This window comes from Terrapene carolina, unplaced genomic scaffold (genome assembly GCF_002925995.2).
Source record: "Terrapene carolina triunguis isolate 2854851 unplaced genomic scaffold, T_m_triunguis-2.0 Scaffold51417, whole genome shotgun sequence".
Taxonomy (NCBI): Eukaryota; Metazoa; Chordata; order Testudines; family Emydidae; genus Terrapene; species Terrapene triunguis.
In genome coordinates this window covers 5,522-14,217 of record NW_020715768.1, presented here as the reverse complement: position 1 = coordinate 14,217, position 8,696 = coordinate 5,522, and the positions used below count along the sequence as shown (strand labels likewise).

Below are 8,696 nucleotides of genomic sequence, written 5' to 3'. Positions count from 1 at the left end.
TTTTTTCTCACATGCCCCACTGCCCTTGAACCCCTGCCCCTCCGACTTTCTTTGCAAAGTGCTGGTGAGGTCTCAGCTCGATGACATACCACGATTCCAGAGTTATCTACACAGACCCTCCACTTTCCATATCCTTGGGACATGCAATGATAGCATCCCTTCTGCAGTTGAAATTGTTGGAAACAATAAGGGCACACATAGTTTGGTCAGTGGACTGTAAGTATTGAGTAAAATGGGCAAACTCACCATTTTTCTCCTGGAGTTCTTCTGCAAAAGAAAAATGGGGAAGAGAAGAAAACAGTTCAGTGTATGTCCATTGAGTTATGAATTGAAGAGGGTGAATGAGATCCTTTCTTTGTTGATTAGCATAAATATTGGCCATGGGTAGTGAGCTAGCTATTCAATCTGTGGACTAGCCCCATTCCTGGCCCGCTATGTAGTAGATAGAGAAGATTATATTCTTGCATTAATAAATTTAAGAAGAAGATTCATGGCCAGAAGTAATTAGCAAAAGGTGAGTAGGACACACTACGCTCCTCTGCCAATATGGGTTCTGCTATGAAAGGAGCAGTAACACCATTTACATGAGCTGAATTCCATTTGCTTATTTCAATGCAGAGTCCTTTCAATGTGTACATTGTCTTTGAATGTGTATCTCTGCAAGAGTGTTATGGTTCTTGGAGAATACAAACAAGTAGTGGGTGAGTCTATTTAAATTTCAATAATGTATAGCAGCACTGCTCAGAACCAGCAAGTGCTCATATACGTTATTGACAAAATTAGCCAAGTAATCTGCTCTATCAAAAAGAGGAATACAGCACACAGAAGAAAAAGGCCACAGACTTACTTATTGTCTTTTCCAATTCTCCTTAAAAAGAAAAAAAATATATTTAAAGATAACAATAGCACCTTTTGTAATAATATGGCCAAGAACAAACGTAACTAATAGTTAAAATATCAAAAGCTGTATTTATTGGAGAATAGCCGCGAGGGAGCAAGTGACACAATGAACATCATACTGTCTGAGGCTGGAAGGAAGCACTCTCATCAGATATAACATGGGCCAGAGAACTTCCCCCAAACAATTCATGTTTGCATTACAGCAGATCCTTTAGAAAACATTTCCAGTGATGGAGGATCCACCACAACCCCCTGTAAATTGTTACAATGGCTAATCACCCTCACTCTTAAAAAATTATACCTAATTTCTAGTCTGACTTTCATAGTTTCAGTTCCCAGCCATTGGATTTTGCTAGACCATCCTCTGCTAGACAAAAGAGCCCATTATCACATATATGTTCTCTATCTACGTATGTATAGAGTATAATCGAGTCACCCCTTTTCTTTGGTGAGCTAAATAGATTGAGCTCTTTGAGACTATCACTATAACACATGATATCTAATCCTTTAATCATTCTGATGCTCTTCTCTGAACCCTCTCCAATTTGACACCTTCTTTCTTCAGTTGGGGACACCGCAACTGCACTCAGTATTCCAGCAACAGAGCCAAATACAGATTTAATATAACCCTATAATCCTAATTAGGATCATCCCCATACCCTCAGGTTTGGGGCCTAGCAAACTCTTTCCTACTGAAGGGCTTGTGTGAGCTCTAGTGAATGGGGTACAGTTTTTCTGAGACAGAAATTGCACTCACCAGCAGACACCATCAATCATCTCCTCCCCCTCCACCCTAGCGTCTCCTGCCCGCCACTGATCAGCTCTTCTGCAGAGGGCAGGAGGTGCTGGGGAGGAGGAGCCAAGGAAGGAAGAGGTGGAACGAGGGTGAGGGGCTCTTGGGAGAGGCGGTGGAGCAGGACAGGAAGAAGCAGAGTGGGAGTGGGAACAGGTGGGGCAGAGGTCAGGCCTTGAGGGAATGGGTATAGTAGGGGCAGGACCTGAGGCAGAGAGGTGGTCCAGTACCCACGAGGAAATCAAAAAGTTGGCACCTGTATCTACACTGCCCCCACATTATTGTGTAACTGAATCAAACCTCAACAATGTCTCCTTCATTTTGAAGTGAAAAATCAGAATATTCCTTTTTAATACAGAGGAAATAGAAACTTTTAACTCTACTGAGATGCTTTTGCATCTTTCTTATTCTTTTTTTAATCCAAACAGTATTTTTTCACCTGAAATAAACATATTCCCATGGAACGTTTCTGCCAACACCTTCCTTTCATAGTGAGTACACGGGACCGGAAGACAGAATATCTAGGTTCTATTTCCTATGCTAGCAAACATTCCTCTGTGACGATCAGCACTTCCTTTGCAGGGGGATTGTCAAAGAGCCTACACTGGGTGCTCTGCACAGGATGTGGGTTCCCAGTTTCGGGGAAGCTATTTGAGGAAGACATTTCTCCCTCCATCCCTGAGGCACTGGGTTGGTGTCTGCATGGCCTCAGTTACGACAATGTCAGGCACAACACTAGCAACTTGGTCCTGCCACACTGCCCATCCAAAGCTTTTTCATTCAATGGATATGTTCAGTTCCTGTAGCACGTGGATGTTTTTTCTCTCATGCCCGACTGCCCTTGGACTCCTACCCCTCTGACTTTCTTTGCAAACTGCTCGTAAGGTCTCAGCTCGATAGCATACCACGATTCCAGAGTAATCTACACAGACCCCCCACTTCCCTTATCCACGGGGCATGCAATGATAGCATCCCTTCTGCAGTTGAAGTTGTTGGAACCAATACAGGGCACGCGTTAGTTGACTGTAAGTATTCATTAAAATAGGCAAACTCACCCATTTGCTCCTGGGGATCCTCTGCAAAAGAACAACGGGGAGAAGAAAACAGTTCAGTGTATGTCCATTGACTTGTGAATTGAAGAGGGTGATGAGATCCTTTCTTTGTTGATTAACATAAATATTGGCCATTGGTAGTTAGCTAGCTATTCAATCCATGGGCTAGCCCCATTCCGGTCCTGCTACGTAGTAGATAGAGCAGATTATATTCTTGCTTTAATCAATTTAAGAAGAAGCTTCATGGCCAGAAGTAATTAGCAAAAGCAGAATATGACACACTACGCTCCTCTGCCAATATGGGATCTGCTATGAAAGGAGCAGTAACACCATTTACATCATGTGCTGTATTCTATTTACTATTTCAATGCAGAGTCCTTTCAACATGTACAATCTCTTTCATATTGTATCTCTGCTAGAGTGTTATGGCTCTCAGGGAATACAGACCAGTTGTGGGTGAGTCTATTTAATTTTCAACAATGTATGAGCAACACTGCTCAGAACCAGCCAGTGCTCATATATGTTAGTGACAAAATTAGCTAAGTAATCTGCTCTATCAAAACAGGAAAGTGGGGTGAGGTCAAATAAAAATGATTTTTCTTTTCATTCTATAAGACTCCTATAGAGCAGTAGAGCACACGGAAGAAAAAGGACACAGACTTTCTTATTCTCTTTTCCTAGTCTCCTAAAAAAGAAAAACATATATTTAAAGATAACAATAGCACCTTTTGTAATAATATGGCCAAGAGCAAATGTAACGAATAGTTAAAATATGAAAAGCTGTATTTATTGGAGAATAGCTGTAAGGTAGCAAGTGACACAATGAACATCATACTGTCTAAGGCCGTAAGGAAGCACTATCATCATCTATAACATGGGCCAGAGAACTTCTACCAAACAATTCATGTTTGCATTAGAGCAGTACATTTAGAAAAAACTTCCAGTGATGGAGGATCCACCTCAGCCCCTCGTAAATTGTTAGAAAGGCTAATCACCCTCACTCTTAAAAATTTATACCTTATATCTAGTCTGACTTTCCTAGTTTCAGTTTCCAGCCATTGGATTTTGCTAGACCATTCTCTGCTAGACAAAAGAGCCCATTATCACATATATGTTCTCTATCTACATACGTATAGAGTGCAATCAAGTCACCCCTTTTCTTTGGTGAGCTAAATAGATTGAGCTCTTTGAGTCTATCACTATAACTCATGTTATCTAATCCTTTAATCATTCTGGTGCTGTTCCCTGAACGCTCTCCAGTATGACACCTTCTTTCTTCAGTTGGGGACACCAGAACTGCGCACAGTATTCCAGCAACAGAGCCAAATACAGAGCTAATATAACCCTATAGTCCTAATTAAGATCCCCATGTCCTCTGGTTTCGGGCCTAGCGAACACTTTCCTACTGAAGGGCTTGTGTGAGCTCCAGTGAATGGGGTACAGTTTTTCTCAAAGAGAAAGTGCGCTCACCAGCAGACCCCACCAATCAGCTCCTCCCCCTCCGACCCAGCGCCTTTTGCCCACCGCTGAACAGCTGTTCTGCAGGGGGCAGGAGGCTCTGGGGGGGAGAATCAGGGAAAGGAAGAGGTGAAACAAGGGTGGAGTGCTCTTAGGAGAGGGGGTGTAACAGGGCAGGAAGAGGCAGAGTGGGAACGGGAAGAGGTGGGGTAGGGATGGGCCTTAGGGGAAGTGATAAAGTAGGGGCAACTTGTTGCCAAAAGATGTTGTGACGGCCAAAAATATAATTGGGTTCAAAAAAAAGAAAGAAAAAAGAATAAGATAAGTTCATGGAAGAGACATCCTTCAGTAGTTATAAACCAAGATGATCAGGGATGCAAGCCAGTGCTCTGTGTGTCCCTAAGCCTCTGACTATCAGAAGCTGTGACTGGATGATAGGGAATGGATCATTAGAGAAATTCCCCTTCTGTTCATTCCCTCTGATGCATCAGGCACTGGCCGCTGTCAGAAGACAGAAGACTGGGGCTGCATGGATTATTGGTCTGACACAGTATGGCTGTTCTTATGTTGTTTCGCTAGAGCGGATGTTCCCTGTCCCCAGTAAAGTTCCCTGTGTTATACTGTTATTTTTGAGTGTGGCCTTTCATTTGTTGAATATCATCTTCCTCCTGAAAAAAAGAACTCAGGAACCAATGCATGCCAGGAGGGAAGAAAAGCCACTCCAATTAGAAAGCAGCAGGGAGGAGGCTTAAGACAGCTGGGGGGTGGGAGGGAAGGGGGTGTCATAAACAGATAGTTAAGGGTTAATGCCTCTTTTACTTGTAAAGGGTTAAGAAGTTCACCTAGCCTAGCTGACACCTGACCAGAGGAACCAATGGGAGGACAAGATGGTTCAAAAGGAAGGAGGGAAGTTCCCTTTGTCTGGGTCAGTTTCACTTTTGACCGGAGTGGGAAAGTTCCAGAATTCAGCCCCTTATCAAGTAGTGAGTATTAGTGAAGGAAATAAATAGGTTTATGTTTATTTTCTTTGTAACTTGTCTTGTGCAATTAGAGGAATAATCAAATTGGGTATTTGGGTATTTTTTGTGTAACTAAGTTTTTGCCCAGCGGAACATTCTCTGTGTTTGGAATCTGTTGTCTGTGAGAGTAACTGGTATGCTAATTTCTCCCAGAGGGTTTTCTTTTACCTTTCTTTTCTTTAATTAAAAGCCTTTTTTAATAACCTGATTGATTTTTCCTTGTTTTTAGATCCAAGGGGGCTGGATCTGGATCCACCAGGAGTTGGTGGGGAAAAGGAGGGGGGATGGTTAATTTCTCCTTGTTTTAAGATCCAAGGGGTTTGGATCGGTGTTCACCAGGGAATTGGTGAAGTCTCTCAAGGCTACCCAGGGAAAGGAATTAGTGCTTGGGAGTGGTGGCAGCCAGACCAGATCTAAGCTGTTAATTGAGCTTAGAGCTTCTCATGCAGGTCCCCCACACCTGTACCCTAAAGTTTAGAGTGGGGAAGGAACCTTGACAGGGGGCTACATGAAATACAATGTTGGCATTTCCCTCAGAGAGCCATCTCTGCAGCAGGTGGGGCTAAAGGAGTCTCTGACTCCTGTGAGACACAACAAAATTGGCAGGGAGTTAGGGATTGCAGGAGATGGGGAATTCCACTGCTGCCAGTGAGAGACAGGTTTGATTCTGAACCCAGCTTGCCTGCTTCTGTGAAGTACTGAGCATCCTGAATTCATATTTGGCCAAATCCATAAATCTTATTCAGGTGTAAGTAAGGTAAAATTCTCAAAAGCGTAGATAGTTCTCGGAACTATCAGCAGATCGAGGGACGTGATTGTTCCCCTTTATTCGACTTTGGTGAGGCCTCATCTGGAGTACTGTGTCCAGTTTTGGGCCCCACACTACAAGAAGGATGTAGAAAAATTGGAAAAAGTCCAGCGGAGAGCAACAAAAATGATTAGGGGTCTGGAGCACATGACTTATGAGGAGAGGCTGAGGGAACTGGGATTGTTTAGTCTCCAGAAGAGAAGAATGAGGGGGGATTTGATAGCAGCCTTCAACTACCTGAAGGGGGGTTCCAAAGAGGATGGAACTCGGCTGTTCTCAGTGGTGGCAGATGACAGAACAAGGAGCAATGGTCTCTAGTTGCAGTGGGGGAGGTCTAGGTTGAATATTAGGAAACACTATTTCACTAGGAGGGTGGTGAAGCACTGGAATGCGTTACCTAGGGAGGTGGTGGAGTCTCCTTCCTTGGAGGTTTTTAAGGCCCGGCTTGACAAAGCCCTGGCTGGGATGATTTAGTTGGGAATTGGTCCTGCTTTGAGCAGGGGGTTGGACTAGATGACCTCCTGAGGTCCCTTCCAACCCTGATATTCTATGATTCTATGAAAACATCCGCTCAATGTGCATCAGCAGTCAAAAATGCTAACAGAATGTTAGGAACCATTAGGAAAGAGATAGATAATAAGAGAGAAAATAACATAATGCCAGTATATGAATCCATGGTGCGCCCACAACTTGAATACTGTGTGTAGTTCAGGACACCCCATCTAAAAAAAAAAGTATGTTAGAATTGGAAAAAGTATAGAGAAGGACAACAAAAATTATTAAGGGTATGGAACAGCTCCCATTCGAGAAGAGATTTAAAAGAGTAGGACTGTTCAGCTTGGAAAAGAGATGAGAAAGGGGGAATATGACAGAGATCTATAAAATCATGAATGCTGTGGACAAAGAGAAAAGGTAAATATTATTACCCATTTACATAAAGCAAGAACTAGGGGTTACTTGATTAAATTAATAGGTTTAAAACAAACAAACGGAAGTACTTTTCACGCAACACACAGTCAACCTGTGGAATTCATTGCTGGGGATATTAAAATTCACTAATTGTATTTTAAAGATCTTGAACATCATAAATTAGCCACCTTCAGTGAGGTTCATGTGGACAAATATTTGGATCCAGTACTTTTGCTATCAGTAAATTTGACCAGCATTGTGTTCTCTCCGTTGCTGTCAGTCAGCTTCTTTGAAGCAAAATTAACCTCATTCACGTGCAATATGACAGTTTTTTCATCGATTCCGAGGCCAAAGGGGACCATTGTGATCATCTAGTCTGATCACCTCTAGAACACAGGCCAGAGAACTGCCGCAAAATAATTCTTAGAGCAGAGGTTTTTTTTAAAAAAAAAAACACATCCAAACTTGATTTAGAAATTGTCAGGATTGGAGATACCACCCCAACGCTCGGTAAATTGTTCCAATGGTTAATCACCCTGACTATTAAAAATTTACACCTTATGCAAATTAAATAAAAGAAAATTAAGTTAACTTACTTTTCCATTTTCCAAGAAAAAGGATGATGGTCACACCATTAGACACCAATAAACAGATTAAGTCACCTACGGGAAAGATAGAACATGTTACTATCACCACCATGTAGCCTCAAACATGGGAGCTATTTCTAAGTGTTATAGTTTTGGACCTAAACAATATTGGACTTTTGATGGAGTATGAACAATGATGGGATATGAACAGATGTCCCTGCCAGGAGGTGTTGACTCTACCTAAGTCTAGCTTTACCTGTTCCTCCCCACTATTCAAAGACAGAGCGAAATAAGCTCCATTAGGAGTCTTTTGTTACTTTAAGTGCTCAATAAGAGATGAAATCATGTGTGATGGGACAGCCTTTCTGCCCAGCATGCTATGAGCTAATAGTGACTAAGAGCTGACAGTCACTAAGAGTTGGGTGGATTTTCAAGAGACTGACCTGCAGAGGTCACAGCAGAGAAGCAGGTGGCAGAAGGTGACCGGTGACTGGAACAAGTGTGGGAGGAATAACGGCTGGTAGGCGGCCAGCAGGGGCGAAACCGTGGCTGCCAGGGAGGGCAGTAGGGAGGAACAGCGACTGGTGGGGCAGCCAGCCAGAGCAAGTGCTCAGATGGTGGAGTAAGCAGGGTGTCTTCTTCTCCAGATGGGAGGTGAACTCACAAAGATGCACCTCTGAACCCTGGGTCCTCACCAAGGACAATCACTGTCAGTGGGGTGTGGTGAAGGAGCAGAGAGGGGCACAGAAAAGGAAGTTTTGGTTGTAGAACTCAAGAACAGGAGGCAGAAGACTCTGCTTCATGCATTCCGGGGTAGGTGTCCTGATCACAGCTTTGTCTTTATCAATCCTGCTTATGGCATTTTCCTCAATTAATGTTGGGTGACTTTCCTCCTTTCATTAAAAGTTTCTTTCCTACAGACTCTGTGCTTGCAAATGAGGAAGTTTTGCCTCTCAGAGGCACCCTGGGATGTCATTTTCCCACGGTAATGGGTGGGGGCTCAAGCCAGTTTTGTGTTGTATTGTTGAAAAGGAACCCCTAGATATTGAACCCAGCCCTGGCTGCTGACAGCTCCACCTGGCTGAAGGGTTACAATAGAATAAATATTAGCCATGTTGGTGATCTCCTCTCCCTGCTGAGTGTCTTTTACATGCTCCAGTGAGCTTCAGC

General features: G+C 43.2%; 1 long non-coding RNA gene across 1 annotated transcript; it reads right to left on the bottom strand.

Moving 5' to 3' along the window:
* Nucleotides 1–239: 239 nt before the first annotated feature.
* LOC112120228 lies at nucleotides 240–7,582 on the bottom strand. Its single transcript, XR_003369574.2, has 4 exons — nucleotides 7,536–7,582; nucleotides 2,749–2,769; nucleotides 848–868; nucleotides 240–267 (listed from the first exon to the last, which is right to left on the bottom strand). It is a non-coding gene; the product is annotated as an uncharacterized LOC112120228 (long non-coding RNA).
* Between the last annotated feature and the right edge of the window lie 1,114 nt (nucleotides 7,583–8,696).